Genomic DNA, 16,110 nt, shown 5'->3' on the forward strand with positions numbered 1-16,110 from the left:
TCCTCCCACCTCTGCCTCCCTAAGTGTTGGGATTACAGAAGTTAGCTACTGCACCTGGCTTGTATGCTGAAATTGCTCCCCATCACTTAAGTCCTCACACGGCCTGCAGGACCCCAATCAGGTCCTTGCACCTTTCTGACTTTTCCCCCTGCTACAGGACCCCTTGCCCAGTCACTCCTGGCCCAAGCCAAGCACTGAGCTCCTCCTCAGGACCTTTGCACAAGCTCTTTCCTCTGAATGGACCATTTCTCCCATGTCTACGTGCCTCCACTTCCCCGCTCCCAGTTTCCGTGCAGATGTCTCCTGTTCCATGAGCCTCCCCTAATTTCAGGGAGGAGAGTGGAGGAGGTGCATCACCATCTGACATGTCCCCAGGTGTCCTATGGATTCATCCTGTTTATTGTCCTCTCCACCCATGAGAATGCAAACACTAGGAGGGCGGGTATTTCTCTCCGTTTTGTTTATTGCTGTATCTGTGGCACCCAGAATAATGTTTGTCGAGTCACAGACGCTTAATAAATATTTGTGACATGAATGAAGACATTAATAAAATCTACACTGCAGCCCCACTCCTTTAACAGAAGAAGTACATTCCCCTCCCCAGGCTGCCCTAAGTAATTTTTTTTTTGTAAAGACGGGGTGTCCCTATGTTGCCTAGGCTGGTCTTGAACTCCTGGGCTGAAGCAATCCTCCTACCTCAGCTTCCCAAAGTGCTGGGATTATAGGCGTGAGCCATGAAGCCTGACTTTTTTCGTTTTTTTTTGTTTTTTGTTTTAAGAGGCAGGGTCTCTGGCCAGGTGCAGTGGCTCACGCCTGTGATCCTAGCACTTTGGGAGGCCAAAAAATTAGCCAGGCATGGTGGCGGGTGCCTGTAATCCCAGCTACTTGGGAGGCTGAGGCAGGAGAAAGGCTTGAACTCGGGAGGTGGAGGTTGCAGTGAGCTGAGATCGCGCCACGGCATTCTAGCCTAGGAGACAGAGAGAGACTCGCTAAAAAAAAAAGGGCCAGGCACAGTGGCTCACGCCTGTAATCCCACCACTTTGGGAGGCTGAGGTGGGCAGATCACGACATCAAGAGACTGAGACCATCCCGGCCAACAGAGTGAAACCCTGTATCTACTAAAAAACACAAAAATTAGCTGGGCGTGGTGGCTCACACCTGTAGTCCCAACTACTTGGGAGGCTGAGGCAGGAGAATTGCTTGAACCTGGGAGGTGGAGGTTGCCGTGAGCCGAAATGGAGCCACTTCACACCAGCTTGGAAACAGAGTGAGATGCCATCTCAAAAAAAAAAAAAAAGAGAGAGAGAGAGAGACAGGGTCTAGCCGTGTCTCCCAAGCTGGGGTACAGTGGAATAGTCATAGCTCACTGCAACCTCCAACTCCAAGGCTAAAGGGATCCTCCCATCCCAGCCTCCCGAGCAGCTAGGACTACAGGTGAGCATCATTGTGTCAGGTTAATTTATTATTATTATTGTTGTTATTTTTATAGAGATGAGGAATCGCTGTGTTGCTCAGGTTGGTCTTGAACTCTTGAACTCCTGGGCTCAAGTGATCCTCCCACCTCAGCCTCCCAAAGTGCTGGGATTACAGACATGAGCCACTCCAACTACCCCAGGAATCTCTTTTTTTTTTTTTTTTTTGAGATGGAGTCTTGCTCTTTTGCCCAGGCTGGAGTGCAATGGTGCTATCTTGGCTCACTGCAACCTTCGCCTCCCAGGATCAAGCCTCAGCCTCCTGGGTAGCTGGGATTGCAGGTGCCCACCACCACGCCCAGCTAATTTTTGTATTTTTAGTAGAGAGAGGGTTTCACCACATTGGCCAGGCTGGTCTCGAACTTGACCTCGTGATCCGCCTGCCTCGGCCTCTCAAAGTGCTGGGATTACAAGCGTGAGCCACCACGCCCGGCCAACCCAGGAGTCTTAAAGAAATCTCTGGCCAGGTGCAGTGCCTTATGCCTGTAATCCCAACACTTTGGGAGGCCGAGGCAGGCGGATCATCTGAGGTCGGGAGTTCAAGACTGGCCTGACCAACATGGAGAAACCCCGTCTCTACTAAAAAATACAAAATTAGCCAGGAGTGTTGGCACATGCCTGTAATCCCAGCTACTCAGGAGGCTGAGGCAGGAGAATCTCTTGAACCCGGGAGGCAGAGGTTGCAGTGAGCCGAGATTGTGCCATTGTACTCCTGCCTGGGCAACAAGAGTTAAACTCCGTCTCAAACAGACAAACAAACAAACAAACAAAAAAAGAAATCTCCAAGACAGACTCCCATGTGGCGCAAGGTAAGCATTATTTTATGATTATTATTATAATCACTAGTATTATGCTCTTCTGACAACTCAGTTATGTTTCCCAATGTTGCAGTTTTTCAAAATAAGCTTTTTGTGTTATAGTGGTTTTAGGTGTACGTTCACTTACTAAGGAACATCTTGGTTGCTTCCAGCTTTTAGCAATTAGGAATGACTCTGCTATAAACATTTACATACAGACTTTTGCTTAGACATAAGTTTGCAAATCAGTTGGGTAAACACCTAGGATCCTGACTGCCAGATCATATGGTAAGTCTATGTTTAGCTCTGTGAGGAGCTGACAAACTGTCTCCAAAGGGGTTGCATCACTTTGCATCCCCAAGCCACTCCACGTGTCTACAGGCAATGGGTATTGTTAGGCTTTCGGTGGGGGGGGGGGGGGTTGGGTGGGAGGGATTTTAGGATTTTAGACATTCTAACAGATATGTTGTGATATCTCCTTGATGCTCATTGATTTTTGTTTTTACTTCTTTTTTTTCTTTTCCTTTTCCTTTTTATTTTTATTTATTTATTTATTTATTTATTTTATTTATTTATTTTTGAGACGGAGTCTCGTGTTGTCGCCCGGGCTGGAGTGCAGTGGCCGGATCTCAGCTCACTGCAAGCTCCGCCTCCCGGGTTTGCGCCATTCTCCTGCCTCAGCCTCCCGAGTAGCTGGGACTACAGGCGCCCGCCATCTTGCCCGGCTAGTTTTTTTTTTGTTTTTTTTGTTTTTTTTGTTTTTTTTTTTGAGACGGAGTCTCGCTCTGCCGCCCAGGCTGGAGTACAGTGGCCGGATCTCAGCTCACTGCAAGCTCCGCCTCCCGGGTTCACGCCATTCTCCTGCTTCAGCCTCCCGAGTAGCTGGGACTACAGGCGCCCGCCACCTCGCCCGGCTAGTTTTTTTTGTATTTTTTTAGTAGAGACGGGTTTCACCGTGTTAGCCAGGATGGTCTCGATCTCCTGACCTCATGATCCGCCCGTCTCGGCCTCCCAAAGTGCTGGGATTACAGGCTTGAGCCACTGCGCCTGGCCTTCTTTTCCTTTTTCTTTGTTTCTTTCTTTTTTTTTTTTTTTGAGATGGAGTCTCGCTGCATTGTCCAGGCTGGAGTGCAGTGGCTCTATCTTGGGCTCACCGAAACCTCTGCCTCCCAGGTTCAAGCAATTCTCCAGCCTCAGCCTCCCAAGTAGCTGGGACTACAGGCACATGCCGCCACGCCCGGCTAATGTTTGTAGTTTTAGCAGAGATGGGGTTTCGCCATGTTGGCCAGGCTGGTCTCAAATTTCTGACCTCAGGTGATCTACCCCACTAAGCCTCCCACAGTGCTGGGATTACAGGTGTGAGCCATCATGCCTGGCCATTTTTTCCTCTCTTTATTCAGGCAGGGTCTCTCTATGTTGCCCAGGCTGGTTTTGAACTCCCAAGTTCAAGTAATCCTCCTGCTTTAGCCTCCCAAAGTGCTAGGATTGGCCAGGCATGGTGGCTCACGCTTGTAATCCCAGCACTTTGGGAAGCCGAGGTGGGTGGATCACAAGGTCAGGAGATCGAGACCATCCTGGCTAACACGGTGAAACTACATCTCTACTAAAAATACAAAAAAATTAGCCAGGCGTGGTGGCAGGTGCATGTAGTCCCAGCTACTCGGGAGGCTGAGGCAGGAGAATGGCATAAACCTGGGAGGCAGAGCTTGCAGTGAGCCGAGATCGCGCCACTGCACTCCAGCCTGGGCAACAGAGCGAGACACCGTCTCAAGAAAAAAAAAAAAAAAACTGCTGGGATTACAAGTGGGAAGTTTTAATTTGCCTTTTCCTAATGTCAAATGATGTTTAGTGTCTTTTCATATCCTTATTTGCTACCTGTATTTCTCCTTTGATGATGTACTGATTCACATATTTTGTCCTTTAGAAAAAACTGTTTTGGCCAGACACAGTGGCTCACACCTGTAATCCCAGCATTTTGGGAGGCCGAGGCTAGCAGATTGCTTGAGCCCAGGAATTTGAGACCTGTCTGGGCAGCATGGCGAAACTCCATCTCTACAATAAATTAAGTGGGTATGGTGGTGCACACCTGTAATCCCTGCTACTCAGGAGGCTGAGATGGGAGGATCACTTGCGCCCAGGAGGTCGAGACTGCAGTGAGCCTCGATCTTGCCACTATATTCCAGCCTGGGTGAAGAGTAAAACCCTGTCTCAAAACAAAACAAAAAAACAAACAAACAAAAAAAAAAAAAGTTTTCATTGTTTTAAAGAGTTTCTGTGTGTGCATTTTGGACACAGGTTCAAATTCTTTTCTGTTTGTTTTTAGATACAGAGTCTCACTCTGTTGCCCAGGCTGCAGTGCGCCCGGCCTAGAAATAGGACTTTTAAACAGGTAATTAAGTTAAAATGGGGTCATTAGGGTGGATCCTAATCCAAACTCACTGGTGTCGTTATAAGAAGAGGAAATTTTAGGGGAGGCCAAAGCAGGAGGATCGCTTGAGCCCAGACTGGTCAACATAGCGAGACCCTGTCTCTACAAAAAAATTCAAAATTAGCCGGATGTATCGGTGCATGCCTGTAGTCCCAGCTACTCAGGAAGCTGAGGTGGGAGAATTGCTTGAACCCAGGAAGTGGAGGCTGCAGTGAGCCATGATCATGCCACTGCACTCCAGCCTGGGCGACAGAGAGAGGCTCTGTCTCTAAAAAAATAAATACATAAAAACAAGAAGAGGACATTTGGACATGAACACGCGCAGAAGGTAGACCATGTGAAGACACAGTATGAAGGCAGTCATTCACAAGCCAAGGAGTGAGGCCTCAGGAGGAACCAGCCCTGCCAACGCCTTGATTTCAGACTTCCGGTCTCCAGAACTGCAAGAAAATAAATGCCTGGTGTGAAAGCCACCCAGGCTGTAGTATTTTGTTAAGGTAGCCCCAGCAAATGAATGCATGGCCACAGTGAAATGTTATCAGAATATGGCTAAAGGGCTCTTCATTCTGGATGTGTTGAGAGCCTGGGTAGGCTTTGGCCAAGGACAGCAAAGGAGGTCAGACAGGGAATGATTGGGAAAACCCAGACACCCGTTTAAAATTGGCTGGCAATCTCGGTCTCTTCCTGCCAAGTCTACCCTGACGCATCCAGCCTCTCTGGACTGAGGAGACAGGGTCCAAACAAAGGATTTTTTTTTTTTTTTTTTAAGTCACAATCTTGCTCTGCCACCCAGGCTGGAGTGCAGTGGTGTGATGATCATGGCTCACTTCAGCCTCGATCTCCCAGGCTCAAGCCATCCTCCTGCCTCAGCCTCCAGAGCAGCTGGGACCACAGGCATGTACCACCATGCCTGCCTGATTTTTTATTACTTCTAAAGAAGGGGTGTTGGTATGTTGCTCAGGTTGGTCTCAAACTCCTGGGCTCAAATGATCCTCCCACCTCAGCCTCTCAAAGTACTGGGATTACAGACGTGAGCCACCGCACCTGTTCCCGACTGATTTTTTTTATTACTTGTAGAGAAGGTTTTGCTATGTTGCTCACGCTGGTCTCAAACTCCTGGGATCAAGCAATCCTCCCACCTCAGCCTCCCAAAGTTCTGGGATTACAGGTGCCTGCCACCATGCTCAGCTAATTTTCATATTTTTAGTAGAGATGAGGTTTTGCCACATTGGCCAGGCTGGTGTCAAACTCCTAACCTCAGGCGATCCATCCGCCTCGGCCTCCCAAAGTGCTGGGATTACAGGCATGAGCCACTGAGCCCAGCCAATGTAACAGCATTTCGAAGGCAGGCTTGATGGTTAGCACTGGGCTACGCTATGGCTTTCACCAACAGCCAGCACAGTGTATTAGTGCTGTTAATATCAGCTACTGTAACAAACAACCTCCAGTCTCAGTGGCTTTACATACTGAAGTTTCATCAATGACCACATCAAAGTCCAGTGTGCTGGTCCGTGAGCCCTGGTGTCTGTGGGAGCCTCTCTGAGCCCCGTCACTTCCCCCTCGAAGTAAGAACAGCCCATGGGTATGCCTAGCTTCACCTTGTCTTATGTTTACATCCTCTTCTTGTTTCCCCTTCTAATCTCTTTTTTTTTTTTCAGAGTCTCACTGTGTTGCCCAGGCTGGAGTACAGTGGCACGATCCTGGATCACCGCAAGCTCCGCCTCCCACGTTCCAGCAATTCTCCTGCCTCAGCCTCCCAGGTAGGTGAGATTACAGGCGTGCACCACCATGCCCAGCTAATTTTTGTATTTTTAGTAGAGATGGGTTTCACCATGTTGGTCAGGCTGGTCTCGAACCCTCGACCTCAAGTGATCCACCCGCCTCAGCCTCCCAAAGTACTGGGATTACAGGCGTGAGCCACTGCGCCTGGCCCCGCTTCTAATCTCTTTAAAGTTATGTATGTATGTATTTATTTGAGTCAGGGTCTCGCTCTGTTGCCCAGGCTGGAGTGCAGTGACATGATCATGGCTCACTGCAGCTTCAAATTCCTGGGCTCAGGTGATCCTCCCACCTTAGCCTCCTGAGTAGCTGGGACTCAGGAGTGCACCATCAAGGCTGGCTAGTTTTCGTATTTTCTTGTTACCCAGGGTGGACTCGAACTTCTGGCCTCGAGTGATCCTCCCACCTTGGCCTCCCAAAGTGCTGGGATTATAGCCATGAGCCACTGTGCTTTGTCTCTTTAAAGTTATTTTACCTTCTTTTTGTGAGCCTATGTCAGCCATCTCCAGTCCTGCCTAGAATAAGGCAGGCTGATAGAAGTCAGTGTAGTGGGCCGGGCATAGTGGTGCCTGTAATCCCAGCATTTTGGGATGCTGAGGTGGGAGGATCACTTGAGGCCATGAATCGGAGATCCATCTGGGCAACAGAGCAAGATCCTGTCTCTAAAATTTAAAATTTAAATTTATATTTAAATTTAAGATTTAAATGTAAATTGATAAATTGGCCAGGCATGGTCAGGTATGGTGGCTCACACTTCTAATCCCAGCACTCTGGGAAGCTGAGGTGGGTGAATCACTTGAGGTCAGGAGTTTGAGACCAGCCTGGCCAACATGGTGAAACCCTGTCTCTACTAAAAGTACAAAAATGAGTCAGGCGTGGTTGCATGTGCCTGTAGTCCCAGGTACTCCAGAGGCTGAGGCAGGAGAATTGACTGAACACAGGAGACGGAGGTTGCAGTGAGCCAAGATCGCGCCACTTTACTCCAGCCAGGGTGACAGAGAAAGACTCTGCCTCAAAAAATAAAAATAAAAATAAAATAAATATAAAAATAAATAAAATAGCGGATGTGGTGACTCACGCCTGTAATCCCAGTACTTTGGGAGGCTGAGGTGGGTGGATCTCTTGAGGTCAGGAGTTCAAGACCAGCCTGGCCAACATGGTGAAACCCCGTCCCTACTTAAAACACAAAAATTCAGCCGGGCGTGGTGGCTCACGCCTGTAATCCCAGCACTTTGGGAAGCCGAGGCAGGTGGATCATGAGGTCGGGAGATCGAGACCATCCTGGCTAACACAGTGAAACCCCATCTCTACTAAAACTACAAAAAATTAGCCGGGCGTGGTGGCGGGCGCCTGTAGTCCCAGCTACTCGGGAGGCTGAGGCAGGAGAATGGCGTGAACCCGGTAGGCGGAGCTTGCAGTGAGCCGAGATCGCGCCACTGCACTCTAGCCTGGGCGACAGAGCGAGACTCCATCTCAAAAAAAACAAAAACAAAAACAAAAATTAGCCAGGTGTGGTGGCATGTGCCTGGGATCCCAGCTCCTGGAGAGGCTGAGGCAGGAGAATTGCTTGAACTCAAGAGGCAGAGGTTACAGTGAGCTGAAATCAGACCATTGCACTCCAGCCTGGGCAAAGAAGCAAGACTCCATCTCAAAAAAAAAAGAATATAAAAATAAATAAATAAATTTAAATAAACCTAGTGGACCATGCTTTGAAGTTGCCCTTCCTGTTCCTTCTACCTGCTGCTCTTCCCCTCAACAGTCGTGCTAGCATTAGCTGGGTATGTGAGTGTGTGGGGGCAAGGTGGCCGGAGATTTAGCTTAAAAAGAGCTCCCTTTTTGTCCTTTTACCTCCTACACAAACTTAAAAAAAATTATTTTTAGTGTCAAAGTTGGGGATTTTAGAAGGGGAAAAAAATGTTGCAAAAGCTTCTGTTTCACACCATAAACCATAGAGTGGAACTGCTTGCACCAGAACTAATTTTTTCATACAGAAGAGCAGTAAAAGTCTGAGCCATGGGCAAAGAGGGCAGACTCAAGAAGGAGGGTAGGCCAGGCACAGTGGCTCCTGCCTGGAATCCCAGCACTTTGGGAGGCCAAGGCAGGTGGATCACCTGAGGTCTGGGGTTTGAGACCAGCCTGGCCAACATGATGAGACCCTGTCTCTAGTAAAAACAAAAAAATTAGCTGGGCGTGGTGGTGTGTGCCTGTAGTCTCAGCTACTTGGGAGGCTGAGGCATGAGAATCGCTTGAACCCAAGAAGCAGAGATCCCGCCATTGCACTCCAGTCTGGGTGACAGAGCGAGACTCTGTCTCAAAAAAAAAAAAAAAAAAAAGGAGGGTAGGAGAGACAGGTTTGCTGTCCCACTGGAACCTCGGTCGCAGCAGCCACACTAAGGCCAGTTATGGATATGTAACCCCCAAGGGGTTCACCTTGCCTGCTGCCTAGACAGAGCCAACTTATCAAGATGGGAATTGCAGTGGAGAAAGGGTAATTTATGCAGAGCTGGCTGTGCAGGAGACCAGAGTTTTATTATTACTCAAATCAGTCTCCCCAAGCATTCGGGGATCAGAGTTGGTTTTTTCTTTCTTTTCTTTTCTTTCTTTCTTTCTTTTTTTTTTTTTTTTTTTTTTGAGATGGAATCTTGCTCTGTCCCCCAGGCTGGAGTGCAATGGCACAATCTCGGCTACTGCAACCTCCGCCTCCTGGGTTCAAGTGATTCTCCTGCCTCAGCCTCCCGAGTAGCTGGGATTACATGCACGCACCACCATGTCCAGCTAATTTTTGTGTTTTTAGTAGACACAGGGCTTCACCATGTTGGTCAGGCTGGTCTCGAACTCCTGACCTCATGATCCGCCTGCCTCGGCCTCCCAAAGTGCTGAGATTACAGTGTTTTGTTTTTGTTTTTGTTTGTTTGTTTGTTTTTGTCTGAGACAGAGTCTCGCTTTGTCACCGAGGCTGGAGAGCAATGGTGCAATCTCGGCTCACTGCAAGCTCCGCTTCCCGGGTTCACGCCATTCTCCTGCCTCAGCTTCCCGAGTAGCTGGGATTACAGGCGCCCGCCACCATGCCCAGCTAATTTTTTGTATTTTTAGTAGAGACGGGGTTTCACCGTGTTAGCCAGGATGGTCTCGATCTCCTGACCTCGTGATTCGCCCGTCTCGGCCTCCCAAAGTGCTGGGATTACAGGTGTGAGCCACCGAGGTTTTACAGATAATTTGGCAGGTAGGGGCTTGTGGGCAGCGCTGATTAGTCAGGTTGGAGATGGAATCATAGGGGGTCGAAGTGAGGTTGTCTTGCTGTCTTCTGTTCCTGGGTGGGATGGCAGAACTGGTGGAGCCAGATTACTCGTCTGGGTGGTGTCAGCTGATCCATCCAGTGCAGGGCCTGCAAAATATCTCAAGCACTGAACTTGGGTTTTACAAAAGTGATGTTACCCCCAGGAGCAATCTGGGGAAGTTCAGACTGTTGGAGCCAGAGGCTGCACAGCCCCTAAACTGTCATTTCTAATCTTGTAGCTAATTTGTTAGTCCTGCAAAGTCAGACTGGTCCCCAGGAAACAAAGGGGTCTTTTCGGGAAAGGGCTGTTTTGTTTAGGGCTGTTTTATCAGTTTTGTTTCAGAGTCAAACCATGAACTGAATTATTTCCCAAAGTTAGTTCAGCCTATGCCCAGGATGAACAAGGACAGCGTGAAGTCGGTTAGGTCTGATTTCTTTCACTGTCATAATTTTCTCAGTTATAATTTTGCAATGATGGTTTCAGAGACACAAAGGAGGATGCATTTGACAACATAACTTTGGGGTCAGCTGTAAGTGCTCCCCCTTGATGGTATAATCGCCTGACAGGCTCTTCTTTCAGCTACACAGATACAGCCAATTTACTGAGACAACGGTGTTACAGTAAAAAAAAGCTAATTTCCGCAAGGCTAGCCACGTGGAAGGACTGGAGTTTATCACTCAAATCAATCTCCTTGAAAATTCAGAGACTAGGGTTTTGTATGGATAATTTGGTGAGCAGGGGGCTAGGGAATGGGGAATCCTCATTGTTTGCACTAGGGATGAAATCCTGGGGGGCTGGAGCTATCTTCTTGCACCACGTCAGTCCCTGGGTGGGATCATGTGACCAGCTGAGCCCTTTTACCAGTCACAGTGGTACCAGCTGGTCCATTACAATACAGGATCTGAAAGATACCTTGAACACCAATCTTAGGTTTTCCAATAGTGATGTTATCTATAGGAGAAATTGGGGAGGTTATAAATCTTATGACCTATGGAACAATGGCTGGTTATCATTGAAGTAAGCCTACATTTTAGCAGAATTCATATTCCTCACATAAGCCTAATCTTTGGTTGTTTATTAGTTTTACAAAGGTGGTTTAGTCCATGAACAAGGAAGGGTTAGTTGTTGGGAAGGGGCTTTTATCATTTTTTAAAAGTTAAACTTAAGGTCGGGCGAGGTGGCTCACACCTGTGATCCCAGCACTTTGGGAGGCTGAGGCAGGCAGATCACGAGGTCAGGAAATCAAGACCAGCCTGGCCAATATGGTGAAACCCCATCTTTACTAAAAATACAAAAAAAAATTAGCCAGGTGTGGTGGTGCACACCTGTAGTCCCAGCTACTTGGGAGGCTGAGGCAGGAGAATCGCTTGAACCCAGGAGGCAGAGATTGCAGTGAGCTGAGATCGCGCCACTGACTCCAGCCTGGGTGACAAAGTGAGACTCTGTCTCAAAAAAAAAAAAAGTTAAACTAATGCTGGGTGCAGTGGCTCACACCTATAATCCCAGCGCTTTGAGAGGCTGAGGCAGGAGGATCGCTAGAGCCCAGGAGTTCGAGACCAGCCCGAGCAACGTAGAGGTACCCCATGTCTACAAAAATTAAAAAATACCCATGCATGAGGGCACTTCCTATAGTCCCAGCTACTCAGGAGCCTGAGGCTGAAGGATTGCTTGAGGCCAAGAGTTGGAGGCTGCAGGAAGCCGTGATCTGGTCACTGCAATCCAGTTTGGGTAACGAAGTGAGACCCAGTCTCAAAAAAAAAAAAAAAAAAAAAAATTAAATGAAATCCCTTCCATAGTTAACTTGGCCAATATCCAGGAATGAACAAGGGCAGCTTGGAGGTTAGAAGTAGGATGGAGTCAGTTAGGTCAGATTTCACTCACTGTTGTATTTGCAGAGGCAGTTTCAGTCTCCACCCATTCTTGGGAGTATCATCAGAGAGTGACAGTCAGGGTGAGGCATGCCAGCTACTGCAACGAGCAAGCTCACTGTGTCTGTGTGTGCAACAACTGCCCAACACTGTGTATTCCAGATGCCTCTCCCTCTGGTCCTCTTGCTTCCAGCTCATGTTCAGAAATCCTTCTGACACTGCAGTCTCAGAGGGATCCCCCTCCTCCAGGCAGCACGGCTTCCAAGGCCTTCCTACCTCATTCTGGAGGCTTCCATCCAATGACATAGCATCTCTAGCCAGCTCTGCAGAGGAGCTGCCCTGGTGGCTTGCTGGGCCAGAGGAGTTATGAGAACCTGGTAGGGGGCGGCTACAGTGGTTACTAGAGCCATTCCCTGAGGACATTTCACAGTCTGTGGGAGGCTTATTCCAGGTTCCTTCCATCGGCCTCACCCTTAGAGCCTCCCTGGGGGATTGCGGTGCACATCTTCTTTGGCTTCCATGATACCCTCTCTTCCCTGGCTCTCCTCCCACTTCTTTTGCTTTGTTTATTTAAAAAATGTTTTTTTTAAAAGATGCAAAGTCTTGTCCTGTTGCCCAGGCTACAGTGCAGAGGTGCAATAATAGCTCACCACAGGCTTGACCTCCCAGGCTCAAGTCATCCTCCCACCTCGGTCTCCTGAGTAGCTGGGACTACAGCTATGCACCACCATGCCAGGGTAATTTTTAAATTTTTTTTAGAGATAGGTTCTCGCGCTGGGCCCAGTGGCTCATGCCTGTAATCCCAGCACTTTGGGAGGCCGAGGTGGGCAGGTCATGAGGTCAGGAGATTGAGACCATCCTGGCTAACACGGTGAAACCCCGTCTCTACTAAAAATGCAAAAAATTAGCCGGGCGTGGTGGTGGGTGCCTGTAGTCCCGGCTACTCGGGAGGCTGAGGCAGGAGAATGGCGTGAATCTGGGAGGCGGAGCTTGCAGTGAGCCGAGATGGCGCCACTGCACTCCAGCCTGGGCGATAGAGCAAGACTCTGTCTCAAAAAAAAAAAAAAAAAGAGATAGGGTCTTGCTATGTTGTTCAGGCTGGTCTCAAACTTCTGGCCCCAAGTGATCCTCCAGCCTCAGCCTCCTAAAGTGCTGGGATTACAGGCATGACCCGAAGTGCCCAGCCTCGCTCCTACTCCTGTGGACATCCTCCCTTGGCTTTCTTTGTCATCTCCTCTTCTTCTGCTGGTCCCAGGAAGTTGGAGAGCCTCAGCCTTTTCTCTCGTCATATACTATTGCTCTTCCTAAGGAATTGCATCCATTCTGAGTGACCTTGCACAACTGTAACTGCAGCTTTGTGACTAAAATTTCCTTCTCCTTCCTTTGCATACACGTTCCCTTGAATCTGCACCCGGAGATGGCTGCCAGGGAGGAATTCTATTAATAGATTTGTCTTTGAGTCTGGGAAATGAAGGACACGCATCAAAAGTTCCTACCATGCCCCAAGCATCTCATGTTCTCACTCTTGCACCTCCATTCATCCTGGGTTGAATTTTTCTTTTTTTTCTTTTTTTTTTTGAGATGGAGTCTCACTCTGTCGCCCAGGCTGGAGTGCAGTGGCGTGATCTCTGCTCACTGCAACCTCTGCCTCCCGGGTTCAAGCGATGCTCCTGCCTCACCCTCTCGAGTAGCTGGGACTACAAGCACCCACCACCACACCCGGATAATGTTTTATGTTTTTAGTAGAGACGGGTTTCTCCATGTTGGCCAGGGTGGTCTCGAACTCCAGACCTCAGGTGATCCACCCGCCTTGGCCTCCCAAAGTGCTGGGATTACAGGCATGAGCCACCGTGCCTGGCCCTGGGTTGAATCTTAATTTGAAGAGGTATTTTTGACACATTCCTTGCATCATTCCAGATATCACTTATTAGTGTGTCCACTGATTGATTGCTCACCTGGCCAGCATCCACGTACCTTCCTAGTAGTGCCCACACATCCTTCTAGAATCCAGCCCCTCCCCTGAGCAACTCATGTGCTTTGGGGGAAACTGATCCTCTGCAGCTTCAGCAGGAAGCCTTGTTTTACCCAAGACAAAGGGCACATTCCATTTTCCTGGTGACATCATGGTTCACGGGTGAGTCTATGACCCAAGCCAGCTTAATCACACTGAATGTCAGTACTCCTACTTGGACCTGGAGGGAGACCTCCCCACTGTCCCTTCATTGGATGTGGGTGTGGAAGCACAAAGCCCCAGCTACGGATGGTGCCCATCCCATCATCAGGAGGAAAGCTGGTCTTCAGACGAAGCCGATCTTCCAGGCAGAATGAGGGACAAAAAGAACATTGGTTCTTGATGATGCCATTGGGCTGCTGGTTCAAGTCATTCCTGAAGCAGCATCATTTCTGGACATTCCAATGGCAGGGACCAAAATGTCTCTTTGGTTGTTTAATCTACTTTGAAGGCTGGGCGTGGTGGCTCACACCTGTAATATCAGCACTTTGGGAGGCTGAGGCAGGTGGATCACCTGAGGTCAGGGGTTCAAGACTAGCCTGGCCGATGTGCCAAAACCCTGACTTTACTAAAAATACAAAAATTAGCTGAGTGTGGTGGCAAGTGCCTGCAGTCTCAGGTACTTGGGAGGTTGAGGCAGGAGAATCACTTGAACCCAGGAGGCAGAGGTTGCAGTGAGCCGAGATCCCACCACGGCACTCCAGCCTGGGCGACAGAGCAAGACTCTGTCGCAAAAAAAAGAAAAGAAAAAAAAAAAAAAGAAGGCGCGGGGCAGCAATTACAGTAGCGAAGGCAAGGTGGAAATTTGGGTGTAAATTGTGCACCCATACATTATGCTCCAAGCCAGCTAATAATGACAGCTGTGTCCCCACCTACTGGCCACAGGAATTTTTTTGGAGGTGATATCAAGGATGTAGATTTCCTTCTGCTATAAGTTATCGTTTTCTTTTCATTCATTCAGTTGATACATTTTTATTGGGCATCTACATGAGCTAGGTGCTAAAATAGTTGCTACTGATATAACAATAAGCCAACACAGACCCAGTCCTTTTTTTTTTTTTTTTTTTTTTTTTGAGACAGGGTCTTGCTCTGTTGCCCAGGCTGAAATGCAGTGGCACAATCATGGTTCACTGCAGTCTCAAATTCCTGGGCTCAAGCAATCCTCCTGCCTCTGCCTCCCCAAGTAGCTGAGACTACAGGTGTACACCACACCTAACTAATTTAATACTTTTTTTTGTAGTGGTGAGGTCTCATTAGGTTGCTCAGCCTTGTGTTAAACTCCTGGCCTCAAAGGATCCGCCCTCCTCAGCCTCCCAAAGTGTTGGGATTACCAGTATGAGCCACCATGCACAGCTCAAAAATACTTTTATGTTCCTTTCCTTCTTCTTCTTCTTCTTCTTTTTTTTTTTGAGACAGAGTCTCGCTCTGTCTCCCAGGCTGGAGTGCAGTGGCGCGATCTCCGGCTCACTGCAAGCTCCGCCTCCTGGGTTCACACCTTTCTGCTGCCTCAGCCTCACGATTAGCTAGGACTACAGGCACCCGCCACCCTGCCTGGCTGATTTTTTTTTTTTTTTTTTTTTTTTTTTTTTAGTAGAGTCGGGGTTTCATCATGTTAGCCAGGATGGTCTCGATCTCCTGACCTCGTGATCCGCCCGCCTCGGGCTCCCAAAGTGCTGAGATTACAGGCGTGAGCCACCACGCCCGGCCATTCCTTTCTTTCTTCTTAATGTCTCCATGGCAAAATTCCTCATGGCCAATAAATCACTGATTGTAAACAAGCATCATGTGTGATGTGCCTTTTGCAAGCGTAGCTACGAAGTCCTGTATCCCATTTCCAAGGTATAGCATCCATCATTCCCTTGGGAGCAAGAGATCATGGTGTAAAGCTGGTTGATCCTGTCAACTGATCTCGAAGCAGGTAAAAAACTGATACTGCAGGTCCAGTTTCAGCAGCTGACAGGAGGGTTTAGCAACACTCCAAAGAGGAATTCTTTGCTCCATGCATCACAAGCAATGCAATCCTTTTGATCACGCTTGAATTAAACTTTTGGTTTTAAGCTTAAATAGTCTGTTTTCTCCTATGCTATTTATAAAATGCAGGTGCCAAGGTTTGTGCTTGGAGGTTTTAAAGAAAAGGCAAAAAAATCAAACACGCCTAGATTTCAGAAACTGACCAAGTACCAGGAGGTTAATCTTTTTTTTTTTTTTTTTTTTTGAAACAGGGTCTTGTTTTGCGGTCCAGGCTGGAGTGCAGTGGTGTGATCCTAACTCACTGCAGCCTTGACCTCCTGGGCTCAAACAATCCTCCCACCTCAGCCTCTCAAGTAGCATGTGCATGCCGGCACACCCGGCTAATTTTTAAATGTTTTGTAGAGACAAGGTCTCCATATGTTGCCTAGACTGTTCCCTAACTCCTGGGCTCAAGCGACCCTCCCACAAGGCCTCCTAAAGTGCTGGAATTATAGGCATGAACCTTG

This window comes from Chlorocebus sabaeus, chromosome 28 (genome assembly GCF_047675955.1).
Source record: "Chlorocebus sabaeus isolate Y175 chromosome 28, mChlSab1.0.hap1, whole genome shotgun sequence".
Taxonomy (NCBI): Eukaryota; Metazoa; Chordata; class Mammalia; order Primates; family Cercopithecidae; genus Chlorocebus; species Chlorocebus sabaeus.